Source organism: Xiphophorus hellerii, chromosome 16 (genome assembly GCF_003331165.1).
Source record: "Xiphophorus hellerii strain 12219 chromosome 16, Xiphophorus_hellerii-4.1, whole genome shotgun sequence".
Classification (NCBI taxonomy): Eukaryota; Metazoa; Chordata; class Actinopteri; order Cyprinodontiformes; family Poeciliidae; genus Xiphophorus; species Xiphophorus hellerii.
In genome coordinates this window covers 8,385,905-8,403,510 of record NC_045687.1, presented here as the reverse complement: position 1 = coordinate 8,403,510, position 17,606 = coordinate 8,385,905, and the positions used below count along the sequence as shown (strand labels likewise).

Genomic DNA, 17,606 nt, shown 5'->3' with positions numbered 1-17,606 from the left:
TAGCTTTCAGTTTTGAGAATCCAAAGTGTTTAAAAGCAAAGAAGTGAAATTGAGATATTATCCCAGTGGGCTGTCCTTTGACATAGTTGTATGGCTTTTTTAATATCTCCAAAAACATCTGATTTCATTTTGAATTCCAAGATATTTTCAAAGACGGAAAACAAGATTAAAAGTTCCATCGTTCGATGTCTGTCTTGGCCGCTACAGTGCAAAGATGCGCAAAATAACAAGAGTGTTCACTGCCACTTACTTCCGCCTTCACATCCACATTTTCCAGCTGTGACTACTACGTACATGTCTACATTTAGTTTCAAGTTATTTCTTTAAAAATCTATTTTTAACAAAGACTATTTCATGGTTCTCATTTTCCCAATTAAACTGACAACAAAGTTACATATATTGTATAGTTATACAAGTTTTCCACATAAAATATTCTCCAAATGCGCATGCGCGTTTCTATCATATCCGTTTTATGATAAATTGTCTACAAAGGCTTTAACTAAGTCAAGTTTCGTTACTATATTTTTATACATATATTTTGAACAATTAAATTATATTAACACATTGTTACCATCCATATCAATTCATTGGCGTACCATAACTAACTTATTTTAGACTTTTCTTAGTGGCATCGGAGTCATCCTGCTTCCTGTATCCTCTTTGCCACAACCGACAGATTGTACACAATCATCATGGCGACGCAGGATGGTGGGTATAGAGAAAATTTAGCACAAATACACAGAACATTTTTAGTTTACGTTTATGTTGTAGCAATAAAATGTCACATATGTCTAATTTAGTCTTTGAAACATGCTGTTATTATTAGACGGTGATGTAAATGTGCGTTTCTCTGCTACGTTTTTTCTGCAAATGTTCAGCAGCGGTCCTGCTAGCAAACGTTAACGATAGCTAACATCAGTTACATTATTCTACATTTGACGACAGCTGCTATTAAGGTCGAAAGCATTAACAGGTGTGAGCATTTGACCGTAAATTATCATTACCTATATAAGACAATTAAAGATAATTAACGAAAGTACTGAATCTCGTGAACGGCTCACGGTAATGTGACTACTTTGGCTAAAATCCTCAGTTTTGGGGTGTTTGGTTTTTTTGTTGCTTGTCTGCCATAATTGCATAATTTGCGTTTGTTTATTTTGTTTTTAAAAAAAATTTCGTTCATGGTACAAAAAAACTGGTGACTTTCATTAAATGTGAGCCGATAAGAAAGAGCTAGAAAGACCTCGAGAGTGAATGCGGCTGAGGAGAAAAAAAGCGAAACTAGGAGAATCTTAAATGTGTTGTCTAAAAAAAAAAAACATCTTCACACCTTAAATGTTCAGATGAGCATTTGAGGAGTACTCAAATAGATTCTCATGAAGTCCCACTGACTATATAGCACACTGCTACTATAAAGGATACAAGGGAATCTTGAAACATTTGGTATAGTATAAAAAAAACTTATTAAGCAACATAATATGTGTTTTAATTTGGTTTTAGGTGAAATTGTAAACCAACTAGTCAGATGTTGTTCTGCAGAAAGTTCAGTGTTTTGTTTGATCAAAGGCAGTAAACTCAGGAGGCCCAGAATCACATTTTCTATTTGAATTCAGTGTTTCACCAGACATCTGCATTTCAGTAAACAAGATAACAAATGTGTTTGCTCTAATTATCAGTTAAAATATTCTTAATTGTTTGACTTATTGCTCCCCTTTCAGATTAACATGCTTTGCATTTTATTTGTTGTTGATTTAGAAATTTATCACACACTTTGATCTAAAATTAAAACTTACCCCAGTTTTATTAATAACATTTGATTATAACATTATGCTAACTTTAGTGCTTTGTCTATAGTTACTTGTAACTAAAGATTTGTTTTACTCTTTCTTTAGTCTTAAAGAATTATATTCATATGCATTTTCTCTGGAATAGGCTGTATTCTGCTGAAATGTATTCCAGGAATTCTTGTTTAATTTTATTTAAATAAATATAAACCGGATGCTTTTGCAGGAGATGAAGGAGCCGTAATGGACACTGAGACTGAGGCAAAGCCAACAGAAGCAGAGGCATTTGGTGAAAATGTGGAAAAGGCCGATGCAGAATCTACATCTCTCTCACAGATGCAGGAAATGCCACAACTCAGGACTCTAGTATTAGCAATGGCGACGACGCAGACGACAAGCAGGAGACGGTGGACTTGAAGATTATCTGGAACAAGAACAAATACGACCTGAAAATTCCTGTCGACAGTACCGGAGCCAAGCTAAAAGAGAGGATCCATGCACTCACTGGTAGGAGAGTGAAATTGTTTAAATGACTTTTTAAACAAGTCAACAGCAACATTTCATAACAAATGCTGTTGACTAATAACTGAAGGAGTTCTCACATTGCTTTTAGGTCTTCCACCAGCATGCAGAAAGTGATGTACAAAGGACTGCTTCCAGAGGATAAGACGCTACGTGACATAAAGGTTACAAACGGGGCAAAAATAATGGTGGTCGGATCTACAATAAATGATGTATTAGCTGTAAACACACCGAAAGAGGTTATTCAGCAGGAAGTTAAAGCCGAGGAAAACAAGAAAGAGCCCTTATGCAGGCAAAAGGTAAGATTTTTCAACAGCACTGTTAAATATTGAAGTTGTATGGATTTTTAAAAACCTGCATTGTGTCTTCAGCAACACAGGAAAGTACTGGACAAAGGTAAACCAGAAGATATAATGCCATCTATCAAAGGGAACAAAGGTGAGGGGTGGTGATTAGAGCTCATTCAAGTTAGCTACAGCTGTCCAACATATGTTTTGTCTTTTAAGTGAACTAACAAGGGGATTAATAGCTCCTTTGTCGTACCAACAGGAACGATTACCAACAGTGCCTTTATCCGGAATGTTTAAACAAATCCGGAGGAAAAGTAAGACTCACATTCAAACTGGAGCAAGATCAGTTGTGGATCGGAACAAAAGGTAACATTATGATTCCTGACTGAGGTCCCAGCGGTGCGGAGATGCTGACTATGCTAATGCAGTTATGCTTACGCTTTCTCACTTGCAGAGAGAACAGAGAAAGTTCCAATGGGCTCTATTAAAAATGTAGTGTCCGAACCCATCGAAGGCCATGAGGACTATCACATGATGGTAACTATTGTTGTTGCTGCCTGCATGTCAGATTTATGATTTAGCTGTAAAATAAAATAAAAGAAAAATCTAATACTCAGAGCTAGCAGATGTGTGTTTGGGGTATGCTACCAGAAAAGTTCAGAAGGTAAGATTGTTTATTTACTTACAGAATAGGATGGAGCTCAGTTGTATTTTCTAAATATAAAGTATTTTATAGTAGTATTTAAATAAATGAACCAATCTCTTGGGCATACACAGACCTCCGAAATTAAAAACAGCCTCACTGGATAAAAGCCCTAATAGTGAAAACTCATTCTCTCGCATCTAAAAACACAATAACTGACAACAACAGAGCGCATGCTGCGCTTTTCAAGGCCCCAGTCGTGTATGCTGCAAGTCCATTTCAATCAGATCCACCTATTAGGACTGTGAGGAAGTGGCAAAATGAAAGCAGATCAGCCCCCGTGTGCACATTTGTTCAAGTTATCAACCAAAGGTGCGGCAGGCTGAAGTGGTGCTTCGGGAAATCAAGCTGGTGTTCGTCGGGTGGAGCTGAAGGGCTGTGGGGACGCTCAATTAAAACAAACGCTCAATAACACAAACAGAATCATATTTTATTTGTCGATATTGTCTCTAACTCGACTGAACATATGCTGAATTCTGTGCTTGAGACTTTTAGAACTACTCAGGCATTAAACATACCAGTATGAGGTAATAGACTTATCCAGACCTGAGCTACACTCCTTACAAGGTTACTCCACTAAACTAATAACACAGATCATGCTGGGATGTAATTTTGGGGCCAAATGCTGTAAACTTTCATTAACCCTTCTGTTCTTTGTTATATCAGTAAGTGACACAATTGACTTAAGATTTCACTAACCTGCTTTCTCTCATTATAATTTAATCAATACTCAATTACCTATAAAGTAATGTGAGACCTGTGGGCTTCTGACCTTTTCACTGAAACTGAGCCGTGCATGCTCCTTTTTGATTAATAGCGTTATTGATTTTTAAACAAATCTGACAAATTGGGGTTAAAATTAAGTGATTCGGCTGGGGAGACTGGCTACAAGCTGGAGGTCCATGTTGTGGTCAATTAAAGATTAATTTAAAAGACCCACAATTCACAAAAATCACAGGAGTTGTAGCAAAGCAAATTGCAAGGTATGTGTTTCTAGAGTGCTAAGAAGGTTATGTAAGTTTTGTCAAAGTCAACCTCGATAAACATCTCAGTTTTCAGTGTTGTTGAATACTAAATCATCTGAGTTTTAACGCACAATATTACTTAGTAATAAGCATGACAAATGTACTAATGGTCACTATCATCACATTTATTTTATAAAATCACAATTTAATGCATTAATTTAAAATAATGCACAATATACATAATCATTTATTTAATGTCTTTACAAATGTTTTACATAGGTTAAATATGTCTTTTTAATAATACCAGTAAATATAGATATGGTCAAGGATAAATCATATTTACTTAATGTGTACATTTATATATATTTCCACATGAAGCAGTTAATGAATTAAAACAGAGAGCTAACATCCTAGACTAAAGACCTTGTGAATGGAACCCCTAAACATAAGATCTCCTATCTGGTGTTAAGATTTTTTTATATACTAGTCTATTCACAAAAAAAAATTGCATAACTCATTTTATATAGGAAATACTGTCTTGTTGCAATGATTGGACTATTCAAACTTAAGCATCCCACCAGAATATATTGTGATGGTCAAGTTTCTGTGTTTGAATAACTCTTAATATTGATTATGCATCCATTTTATATATAATTTAAATAAAAGCGATTTTTGGTTAAAAACAATTACATTAAGATTAATGATTTTTGTGATGTGGAACAATACATTCAGATACTTCTATGGTTTCTGGTCTTAAGGTTCATCATTATGAGTTACCCATGCTCACTTCAAATTAAACATATTTGCTAAAAACACACTGAGCACCATAGCTACAGTTCTTACATCGATGTAAAGGACTTTTCTGTCAAGTCAAAGTTCAAGCATAAAGGAGGGGAAACACATTTTGACATCTTCTCAGATCAACACAGACTGATATAACACACAGTCTGACTTTGGACATCTGCTAAATTTACCTGTTAGGTATATTTAATTTGTACCAACTAAAGGTATACATTTAATATTTATATTTGAATTTTCACTCTATTTACATATATTTAAAAATACTCAACATTTAAAATGTATAGATATTTTAATAAATAATATTATTTTTGACATTTATATTTGATGCATATTAAATATTTATCCTGATATTATTAATTCAAACCCTATTCATGACAGGTTTCATGCTAAAATGCATAGATGAGAATTTGTGTGCGTAATTTTCAGCAATGGGAGCGCCTTGTGCAAGCAGCAGTCACAGGATTCCGACGTGAGTTAAACTTTTATTATTCAAAGATTTACCAAAAGGAAGAAACATTTACACTATAAAGCAAAATTAACAAACATGACATAAAGTAGTGATTGTCAGACATTATTTTGTATCATTTATATTCATAAAAAGGTGTAGATACATAAAATATTAGAATTTTCATTAAGACAAACCTGAGCTAGAAATAATGTAGAGTATAATATAAAACAAGAGGATATAAACGTTTAACCATAACACTGGACTAGGTGCAACTATGTAGTGAAACAAAGCCCAAAGAGACAACTGATAACATTCTAACATATTGCGGCAGTTGATATGCTGTGGTACTTCATTTATTACAATGATACATTATTTTGAAAAAAAATTAAAAATGCAAGACTGAGTTTCAGGACTACATTTGTTTCCAGGACCCAAATGATTCTGACCACAGAATCCTGCTTTTCAAAATTCCTGTGAATCCATGGAGTACTCCTGTATCCTCTCAACTACGAAGAAGCAGAGAGTTCCAGCAAAGCCGAGGATGACCAGAAGCAGGAGCTGCCACGTTAGCAGAAGGTAGCCGCTGTAGAAGAACGCCACTGCTGCACTCACAGACTAACAGGAAACATAAATTTTATTGTTGGTTATGAGAAGAAAGAACTGCAAGCTTTGCAACATCTCATCTGTAGCCATGTTTGTCCAACTGTGGAACATGTTACACGGATGGTATTTGAGCTACCCTCTAGTGGTACTCAGAAGAAATCTTGGCATTAATTACAAAGTAAATATGTGCAAATTAGCTGTGACAAAGTGAACTACAGTGCACTAGGAACAGTTTGCTAGGCATGATGTATGTTTTTTTTGTTGTTTTTTTTCTACTTTGCTCTGAAGTTAGAACATGGATCTGACAAAGACATCAAACCCAACTTAACCATGTTGGAGTTCCATGTTCCAAAATGGATGTATCGGTTGATTGATTTACTTTTTATTTACAGTGGTTATCACTAACTTTCATGTGAAAGGCAGCCATGTTGAATTTTAGGGTCAGGGTTGGTGAGAGTCCATCACTTTTCCTCGACGCCATTTTGAATTACATGACAGTTGAGAATTTCCATGGATATGTTATTTTCAGATTTACTACAGTTTTAAAATGTCTTGACAAAATTGTGGTAAAGTTTGGGAACCACTGGACTAGAAAGACAAGTCTGTTTGAATGACGTAGCATCTTCTCATTTGTCAGATTAAATGTAACTTTTGAAAATAATATTTAAGAACGTATTAAATATACTTTTAACTAAGCCCACCTCGGTATTAAAAATATTTACCTTTTTGGTGTCCTGATGTAATATTCTAATCTTAAATGTGTTTTCATTAGTTGAAAATCTGCATAATTAACAGAATAATGGCCTGAAATAAATGAACTTTTCAATAATCTAATTTTTTAATATGACTGTAATTGTCCCATATTTTAACATAATTGGCTTGATGAAATCAGTCTAGTTTTTTTAATTATAATTAAGTGTTTAAAATCATCCAGCAAATTTTAATTTTTGCTAATCTGAATAAACACAAAGCAGTTTTCAAATGAGTATTTAATCTATCGACAACCCGTTCCTGTGTAAAAATGTAATTGGTCTCTAAATTGACTGTTCAAGCAGAGTGTTTATTGGACAAAATGATAAAGTACTTTGTGACTTGTTCTATCAGCAGTGGTTTTCACATTTGATGTTAGGATAGCTTTCTCCATTATGAAATAAAATTCTCAAATGCAAACTGCTAAAAAGAAAAAAGAAAGAAATTTGTGTGAAGACAAATACTTTTTTTCATAGCACTGCATGCTGACATAGAGTTAAAAGACTTGCTCATTATAATACCTTGAAAAATATGTTCCGCTATTTGAAAGCAAGCTTAGAAAATATCACAATTTCCTAGAGGTAATTCTTTTTCAAGATCAACTATGCTGCAAAGAAAAGAGGGCGAGGTGAAGATTTGCCTTTCTGACACCTTCCATCCCTATTAATGAGGCTTCAGCTGAATTTATTTCACACTTGACAGGACAACATTTTGACTGAGCTTTGCTCGGCTCTGCTAACAATGTCTGAGAATTGGCAATCGAGGATTACCTGGATGAATTTAAAGATGGCGAAGGCAGGCGTGCTTTGTTCGGCGTAAACATAACCCATATGCTGTAGAGCTGCGTGTTGAAGCAACTATCTCCAAGTCCAAGCAGGAAGGAGCACAGCAGGGCAATGGATGCACTGAAGGAGAAAACAAAATGCTTATTAATAACATGACATGAATAACAACTGCTTGAATTCCCTCCTGTTAAATAATGAGAGAAACCACCTACGATGGGCTTAGAAATGGATTCTTTTTTGTGGTGGTTTCAACGACGACAGGCGCGTCATCTGGGATGTTGAGGAAAATCAGGTAGGAAGCGACGAAATGGACGACCATCCCCAGAAACACCACCGAGGTTCGTCTGAAGCGACTGTTTTTGCACAGGAGTCCAAACAACCCCCCACCTGATGGGACAAGAATACTTCAAGAACCTCTCGTGGGTTTTTAAATCTCTGTGAGCAGTGCGTTGACCCACCTACTATTTCTCCGATGCCCACCACTATCCCAGAGATCCCAATGAAGCCCTTGGCTGCTTCTCCAAAGTGGGCAGTTGCGCCGATGCACGTTCCGTACACTCCACTGTAGAAAGACAGCTCAAGCCCTGGAGAACCGGGACAGTGTGTTTTCAGCTCCAACTTCAAGCATTTCACAAGAGGCAGGACGATTTTCTACATTTCCCCTACCGCTGTAGACCATGCAGGGACTCAGGAGCATTATCGTTTTTGTCTTCAATAGATGCAGGATGGTTTCTGTAAGAGAAAAAAATAAATAGAATCCAATGCACTCATTTGAATTGCTAATGAAGCCATATTTTTTGAACAAATATGCCTCGTTTACTACTTCACAAAGCGTGGATTAAAATGCAGACATTAAAGCCCAATTTTCTCCTTAGAATTAAAGTTCTGTGCTGGAAGAGGATGGGAGAAAAAGAAATGAGCCAAAGAGCCACATTTAAATGCAGAAAGAAAAGCACCCAGGAGAGGCTTCCATTCAGGCTGTTAGAGAAATCTAGATTTTAGGGCAGAAATCCCAGTAGGTTTGTTTATGTATGCCTTGATGCCCTTTCTGACATGAATCAGCATGCATCTTTGATAAACCCGATATCTTTCGAGGCAGGTGCACACAAGTCTACGTGTGCACAAGATACACATGAGACAAAGAGCAATCAGATCATCCAAACAACCCGGGGCAGCACTGAAAGCAGGAGCAACTGCGGCAGAGTTTCCAGTTGACAAACAGAGAGATAATCTGAGATAAACTCACACTAAGGCACTGTCTGTGTACTCTGTCGCGTAGCAGGGAGATTTTTTATCCACATGAAAGCAAGTTTTACTTGAAGAAAAACAAAACTGCCTGCTAGCTGCAGAATGGAAGCAGTCAGATGTGACGCAAATACAAATCACCAGGAAGCAAAAGGAAAATGTCAAGTTTTTTTGTGGGGGGTGGAAATGTTGTGATGCCATTAGTCATTTTGGGCCTCATTTGCAACACAAAGCTCAAGATGAAGACTGTAGTGATCACCAAGATTAAGTAAATGTAAGATTTTTTTGTTTGTACTTAGTATTTGAACAGAATTACTCCTCCAAAGGTTTCTCAGTGAAATACAAAAGAAAATAAATAATGTTTGGGTTTAGATGTTAACATATTCTCAGAATTATTCTTTTTTTTATTCCTTATTAACTTTATTTAATTATATACAATTATATACATTGTGACCCTAAATGCAGCAGCTTGTGTATTTATTGAGTCCATCTCAATAAATGTAAATACTATCAACTCGATTATAAAACACACATATAGTGATAATGCCTCATAAATTAGACAGATTTATTAAAACTAGAGCAATATGTTTCAGTTATTTTTGTGTATTTTGATCATTTTCTACCACATTTTCCTTTCACTCAACTTTCCAATAATATAATGGCACACAGAACTTTGTGAACAGTCAACTTCTCTATCAATAACTTTTTATGACTGTCGTCTGGACAACTGTCAAGTCAGCAGTCTTATAAATGTGTAGGCTATAACATAATATTCCAACCTTTGATTTAAGTGCATATTCAACAAGAAAGAAAGTGTAAAGTTAAGAAAGAAATCATTTTAGCACAACCATTTGCACCTCCAACAATAACTATACAACTCAAGCCTGTTTGTGTTTTTAATGAATCAGATTAGCAAGTAACCCGGCCATAACCTCCTGCTTCCCTGGGGTATAAATACTGACAGAGGTTCATACAAAGTCAATTTCTCTTAGCTTCAAAATGGGCAAGAGAAGAGAAATCACGGTCAAATATGATTAAACAGTTTAAAACAACTTATGCTTTTGCAAAGAAGACTGCATGAAGATAAAGGTTTATTTTGCTGCAATTGAAACAAATGGCAAGCTCACTGTAAGAGAAATGCAGCAGTTTTATTAAGTGTCAGGTTATGTCTTTGCAAGAAAAGATATTTTTATTTTTGGATTTCTTAAAAACATTTTTACCTGGGTTTCAAATATTTGTGGAGAGCACTGTAAGCAAGGGTTTTCATCATTTGAGCTCAGGATCAGAAATGCAGTAAAAGTGTCATCTTTTACTGCATTTTTGATCCAGTGTAATATTTAAATACAGTCTAAATAAAAACTTACGGAACTCTGTTTTGGTATCCTGAAGAGCGGTGTTTGGCTCTGTTCTTGTACCTAACAGCAGAAGAGACATTGATGTCAAACTTCTGCAATGCTCAAAATGATCACTAGAAATCAATTACTCAGCCACACAGAGAAATGCATTGATTTACTCCAGAGGAACCATGAAGTGAACTACATCTTTAATTCAGCTCAGTTTCTTTACATGCCATTGGAAAAGCTTTTGTGCATAAATACTTCTCATCTGACTTTCAGTCGTCTTTCTTTTCAGGTCCTCGTCCACAGCCATGGAAATTAAAACACGCCTGAAAAAAAATCATATTGAGGGCCTTTCTTGCCCTCAACAGTTCTCCATCTTAGCTGGCCAGGATCTGCCTGATTGCAGCCTACTCTTCTTGAGTGCCGTCACTGGGCTCGACTAGGTCGAAGATACAAAAACCTGGACGAAAGAAATTCCAGTGTAATTTTTTTGAAGGACAAATCTGGTTCCAAATTTCTGCAATTTGGAACCAGTACCATTACGTTCATCTTGACAAACACTTGGAAAATCCAAGGCTGGCAATTTGGAGGAAAATCATTTTGTGGATAAAAAAAAAAGTAAATTCACAACTGTTTCCTCTTTGATTCGTTATGTTATTCCTGAGTGACGACCTCAGTACATTCTGGTTGATTTTGTAAGACCACGGGGAAAGAAGTGTAATTATCTGGAGAAAAGTCCTTTACGTTGTGCGCGTTGAGAGCAGCGACTGCCCTTCCTCTTCAGACAGCAGCTCCTCTTCACGATGACTCGTCCTCAAGACCAGGAAGCTGAGCGTGCCAAGGACGGAGGAGACCAGCAGGAACAGAAAAATATTCCTCCTGCTGCTGTCTGAGATTAAAATAAACGGCTTTAATAAAAGGCGACAGATATTTTAAAACCGTTGAGCTGAGACAGATTTATAATTACCACCCAGTCGTATAATCCTGTGTGATGATAATTTACTTGCATTATCGTGCAACATTTTTGCTTTTATAATCAAAACGGTAATTAGCCAAGTCTGACTTCACCTGATATTTCTGATTTTCCGTTCCAGTCGAGGTAAATGTAAAGATTCCCAAACAGCATGCTGCAAATGAAAGGGACTCCATTAATGAATGGGGGAAAAAAAGCTTCTATTGTCTTTCTGATCATTAGCACAGCTGGCCTGTTTGTTTTCACCCGTCCATAAATATGCCGCCCACTTTCCCTTTATGGAGCTTTTAAATCAAGCCTGCTGTACAAGTCCACACTGCCCACAATTGCTCTTTATATATTATACAGAGCACTGTATATTCACTATATATGCCATGTTATCCCAGCGTCAGCATTCTGTGTGAAGTTTATGGAGCGTGGCACCCACAGAAATCCCCACAATGAAATGTAAAATGTAGCCTCTGCTTGTCATTACATAAAAGAACAAATGTTGTCTCTCTGAAAAGTCCCATAATGTAACACATCAGCTGCTATCATGCAAAAAACTGCTACTGAGCAGTAGTAAGTCTGTCCATGTGTCATTTTGAGGTGGAGTTGTTTTCTTTTTTCTTCCCATGTTCTCATCTGTTCTTCATTGATTTTTTTTTAAACGAATGCATCTACTATTCCTCCATGCTCATGTGAGCAAAAAGCATGCAAGTCTGAGGAAAATACATGTATTTTGTAGCTGAAATAAAAATTAGAAATATACTAGAATGGATTGCGACTTGGTGTTAAGAAGATTGATTTTATTTGATGTTCACCAGGAGTTCTGCCAAGGAGGAGGGCGGGGAGGCCTGGGCTCTCACAGACCCAACACTGTTTCCTTCTCAACGAAATCCGTGGTAAAACATTATTTTTTGTAGGAATGGGGATATTAGAAAGACTTTGTGAAATGTATGTATTTGTTTATTTATTTATTTTGTGGCATAAAGATGTTGAAGTACTGTTATGGCCTTGAGCTTTTGTGTGCTACAGTGAGATTAAGATTATGCACGACCTTCGTCTGGGGACCCAATGTGAAAACATTGTGGAATACATAAAACCTAATTGAATTTCAGCAACACACATTTGCAACATTATATTTCAGAATAAAAGAAAAAATCTTTCACTTCAATCATCGGTCAGTAGTTGGACAGGGTGTACAAATGAGAGGAATTTAAGAGCCACTGTTAACTTGCTTAGAAGAGGTAAGAATCTCCTTAGAGTTAAAAAAAAAATCCTAGACATTTAATGGACTCTTGTCCATCAATTAATTTTTATGAGACGACTAAACAACAGTGTTCAACTTAGACCTGCTAGAGGAAAAAAAACAACTATTCATCTGGAAAAGAAGGTTGTTCTCTATTTAATATCATGTGGTTATGCCTGAAGGAGCTTTTAGAAATGTTTTATGAATTGTAACCATGAGAACTGAGCTGTCTGGTTTAAAAAAGATATGTTGTTAGGAGGAAGTGAAACACTGCATACCAGCTTTAGCTCTGTACCATCTCTCAAACGTTGAAGCGGTGGTATCCTGGTCTGAGCTTGTTTTGCTCAACCTACAACTGATTAACTTACTATGACTTAAACTCAAAAAAAAGAAGTTCTCAATTGTTTCAAGGAATGTTTCTTTAAGTCGATGCTTTGATGTATTTCTTGATCTGCTGTGTTGTTTCTTTCTAACATCTAACCATTTAGTTTGTATTTTCTCAAAATGTAAAAAAAAAGCGGAAATTATAGGGGATTCTATAATTTTTCCAAGTAATTAGATTTTTTTTTTTCTTTCTCTTCTGCTTGTTTTATAATGACTTTTTTTTTTTCTTCATTTTTGCAAGGTGCTTTTAAGGCAGCAAGCTGTGATTAATAATATGACTTCCTTGTTCTCATGGATATCTTAATAATTATGCAGCCAATTTAAGAATGAGAAAAATCTCATCAACTTCATGATAATTATAGCCGGTCTGTGTAAGTTTTAAGCATTTTAACCTTTAAACATAACCCATAATCTGTATGCATCAAGCCTCTTTTCTGCTTTTTGGAGCTTAAAAAGCTGTGACCTTTAATTGAGGTTTTTCCACTTGGTGGATTAGTGTAATTAAAAAAAAAACCCACCTATGAGCAAGATGTTAAGTGAACCATTCGAAAAATTATGTTTGAGTGGTAGAAAATGTTACCTACATTAATTTTATTTTTTAGAAATAATGAATTTCTGCCCGTGGTGAGGTTTTCACATAAATAAGCGAGGTTTCAAGAAAAAGAAAAAGTTCCATTAAATATCTAGATCTATTTCTGTCTTTGATTAAATATCAGTATACATATGGTCTCCTTCCAAGAACCCAGGTGAGGAGAAGCAGAGGCTATTCGTGACTGCTAACAGTGACATTCTGTGTTTGTGTTTGCAGCCTGTGAGCGACTGAATCATAAGTTTATTACGGCCGTGATCATCCCTGCAGAGTCAGATTAGCATGGCCCTATTGGGAGCTTTGGCACAGGTGACAGCCAATGTAATTATAATACTAATTCAATTTGCAAATTGGAGCAAACACAATTAGCTGTCCAAGCCAGCGTGCATGAGAAATGGGCCAAATCCAAGAAACGAAAAGGGCCAAGTCTTGCTTGCTGTGCTTTTAAGGAGCTTTGATGTGTTTAGTTTAACAGAGAGAGAGAGGACTAACGGCAGCAAACGTGTTTTATTAAAATCTGATTATGGTAAATGAAGAGCAAAGGAATATATCCTGCCGAGACGTAATGTGTTCTGGACAGGAATTCTGAGTATAAGCTTGAGTACAATTAAGTCCTGGATAAATGTAGAGACTTAGCATTAAGAATTAAGAAAACATTGAAAAATAAAAGTTCCTCCAATTTTAGGAACACATTATATAACGAGGACTAATTAAAAACTGGTATGAGGAATCTTAAATTCCCAAATACAACAAAAGTTGCTCTTATATGAATTCTTCCATGTACAATAATTCAAGTTCTGAAACATTGTGTGTTTTGAGCAAACCTCAAAATATGGACCAGAATTACAGCATGCATGCATTCCCATTTTGACTGAGCCTGGAGTATAACGTGTAGCTACCTGCATTGTAGTAGACCCCAGAACAACCCGGTGTTCCTGTTGATGGTGGAAGCTTCGGAGTTTTCCACCAGGAAGTGCCCCTGCGCAGTCCAGAGCACTGCACGACGCAGAGAGGGAGGGAAAAGGGAAAAGATATTCACCGCTCAGTTGCTGACAAGAAGGGATAAATGACGCTGGTGTGTAAGTAAGTAATGCATTCAAATATTCAGTGGCCAAAAGATAAAAAATGCAACTCACTGCAGTGTTTTGAGGCAGCATTAGATAAGAAAACTTAAAACAACTGCTCCAAATAATTTTTTTGTGTTATTCCTTTAACTAGTAAGTAGACAGTCTTCTCTGTATTTTCACCAACATTTATGAGTAAACTTAAGATGCTCTGTGTTACTTGGAGACACAGTTCCTAACCCATTTAAGTTCTAATTCAGGATACACTGTTTATAGCATCGTCATATTCCAGGCGCAATAATCCCTGTACGCATGATTAACCACAACTTTGATTCTTTTTTTTTTATTATTTATTTTTTACCGCAGACAAACAGAGCTTCCATGGGCTGCAGTAGCCCAAGGCAAGCATGCTGAACTATTTACAAGCTTTAAATTTCTTCAGCTATTCTTAATACCCTGTATGCTGTTTCACTATGTATTCTCAGTGAGAGCAATTAAGCTTAGAGACAAGTACAAAAAGTATAGCTGCTTCAGGTCTTTTTATTTATATAAATATAGGGTCGGTTGAAAAGTTTACATAAACTCATTATTGGGAATAATTCATTTTAGGTTTCAAGATAGTTTTAATTTTGACTACAGACTTTTTTGTGGCCAACAAACAAGCTTCTGACGATTCTGGCTGGATATTTGACCACTCTTCAATGGAGAGTTTTTCTAAACTTTCTGTAATTTTGAGACGGACCTTGCATTTGAGCACAGTCTGCAAATTTTCCAACAGATCTGAGGATCTGGGGTAACCTTTCTATTTCTATATTCAATACCAATATGTCCCATTTCAAAACCAGTTTTTTGTGTGTTGTTTTCATGTTATTGTCCTTTTTGTACACCCAACTGGGTCTAAGCTGCAAACATCTGCAGCAAATTGTCACTCTCTAAGGAAGGAGACTGGTTAGGATGTTTACGAACAGACGGGAAGCCAAAAAGACTGCGGCATATTTATTAAAAACTGGAAGAATCCAGATTACCGCTGTCTCTGTCCACGGAGAAGTGAGGTTTTAAACTCACACTTTCAAGCGCAACTAAAATTTGCTGACATAAATTGAGCTGTTTGGTCAATATAAGCACAACTATGTTTAGATGAGCATGGAGGTGGTAGCATCAAGCTGAGGGTCTGATTTGCTTCAAGTGTACCAGTGCATTGCACAAAGGAGTAGGAATAACAAAACTTCCAATACACATTTATAACTAACCAAAATATAGGGAGAGAATTTATGAAATGGGAAACTTACATGCTGCTCCTATACCGATGAGAACAGAGGTCAGGTAAAATGACCAAGTAGAGGGCATGATGAACACTGCAATGTAACCACTAAACAAAAGCACAGCCATAAGCCACATGTTTAAGCATTTATGTCCTCCTTACTTCTCTTTCTCTACTCAGCACAGCCAAATTTACCTGTAAAGTAGGCCACTCAAAAACATGGTCAGTTTTCGCTCCAATAACTGTAACAACAGTTGGTGCAACCAGATTGGAGAACGAAAAAACTCCATAGATGATCCCTAGACTGCAGAAGAAGTAAAGAAATACAGTTAGCATCTTTATGCATTTTTTAATTTGGTTGAAATAAACTTTTTCTTTCTTCTTTTACCTGTGGTAACCACTTCCGCTGAAAGTTGAATTGTTCAGACTTTTCACCACAGTTTGCTGAAAGGGGCGGAAAAATGAATTAGGGTTGTCAAAACAGTTCAGAGCCTATTTAGCCTCAGGCCATTCATCCTGTTTGATAATTTCACTGACCATTGAAGAAAATCAGAAACACGAGAAGCGCCTGACTAACTCCCCTGACTTCCATTTCCTTCACTTTACAAAAAACAGCAGCAGACTGATTTTCTTGTTTATGCTTTCATTTATAAAACGCGTAGCTACCCGTACAGAACAAGTAAATAAATAATAGCTGCGAGTTGCACGTGTTGATTTGTAACGCAAGATTTCATTTTTGAGACCTTGTTTTAATTCACATACATCTTCAATCTGCAAATCAGCATTTGAGGAATCCACACTACAAACCAAAAGCACCATGGTAAACAGATGATAGTTTTTTGAACTTACTTTCAATGTTCCACAGGTGGTGAAGGCGGTGAAAATGAACAGAAATCCTACACCCAAAACCACAACGTTGTAAGTCCTTCTGTCTGCCATTCTGTCTTCTTTTTTCCTCCTAATACATTATAAGTAATTAGTGCTTTTAACGTCCTCTGTCGATGAATTCCACCTACAACTCTTAAACCCTGGAGGACCCGAATTGTCTCAATTTTACAAAGTTTACCAACTGTTTAGTTACAGTTATTCGCAACCAGAGGAGCACTGAGGAGATGCCAAATAGAAAGCAACAGTGGAGCACTGTACACGAGAACACTTCCTTCCTATTATACAGAGTACACATGACAACTTGTGACTTTAATTACAAGCAGTTTTTCCGCCTCATTTTTCTTTTTCACTCAGACTTTTTCTTTCGTCGTCATGAGGACGGTCCGTGACAGTAGTTTCTGGGTTCTGCCTCTTCTTCTGTCCGCGTAATTTTGTTGGTAATTGTGTTTGCTGCGTCCGGAGGTGGCCACGGGGAACGTACCTTCATGAAAATACTGACCATTTGCAAAATATGAATAAAAACTTCAACAATACAAAACCAATTATTGTGGTACAAAGTAATGTGACATTTATACAATATTGTGTCTCTTGTGAATTGTTTAGCTTTCAGTTTTGAGAATCCAAAGTGTTTAAAAGCAAAGAAGTGAAATTGAGATATTATCCCAAGTGGGCTGTCTTTGACATAGTTGTATGGCTTTTTTAATATCTCCAAAAACATCTGATTTCATTTTGAATTCCAAGATATTTTCAAAGACGGAAAACAGATTAAAAGTTCCATCGTTCGATGTCTGTCTTGGACCGCTTACCGTGCAAAGATGCGCAAAATAACAAGAGTGTTCACTGCCACTTACTTCCGCCTTCACATCACATTTACCGCGTGACTACTACGTACATGTTACATTTAGTTCAAGTTATTTCTTTAAAAATCTATTTTTAACAAAGACTATTTCATGGTTCTCATTTTCCCCAATTAAACTGAC

At 36.4% G+C, this 17,606-nt stretch overlaps 1 long non-coding RNA gene and 2 pseudogenes across 3 annotated transcripts; 2 read left to right on the top strand and 1 right to left on the bottom strand.

Moving 5' to 3' along the window:
* Positions 1-658: 658 nt before the first annotated feature.
* LOC116735428 (ubiquitin domain-containing protein UBFD1-like) lies at positions 659-2,758 on the top strand (annotated as a pseudogene).
* A 128-nt stretch (positions 2,759-2,886) lies between these two features.
* Positions 2,887-10,896, top strand: LOC116735473 (uncharacterized). 3 transcript variants are annotated; one of them, XR_004342386.1, is made up of 4 exons: positions 2,887-2,962; positions 3,051-3,133; positions 5,942-6,089; positions 10,529-10,896. It is a non-coding gene; the product is annotated as an uncharacterized LOC116735473 (long non-coding RNA). The 3 variants fall into 3 exon arrangements; XR_004342385.1 differs by lacking the exon at positions 10,529-10,896 and adding an exon at positions 5,492-5,534 and having other exon boundaries at positions 5,942-6,105; XR_004342384.1 differs by lacking the exon at positions 10,529-10,896 and having other exon boundaries at positions 5,942-6,105.
* LOC116735471 (UNC93-like protein MFSD11) lies at positions 5,942-16,704 on the bottom strand (annotated as a pseudogene).
* Positions 16,705-17,606: the final 902 nt, after the last annotated feature.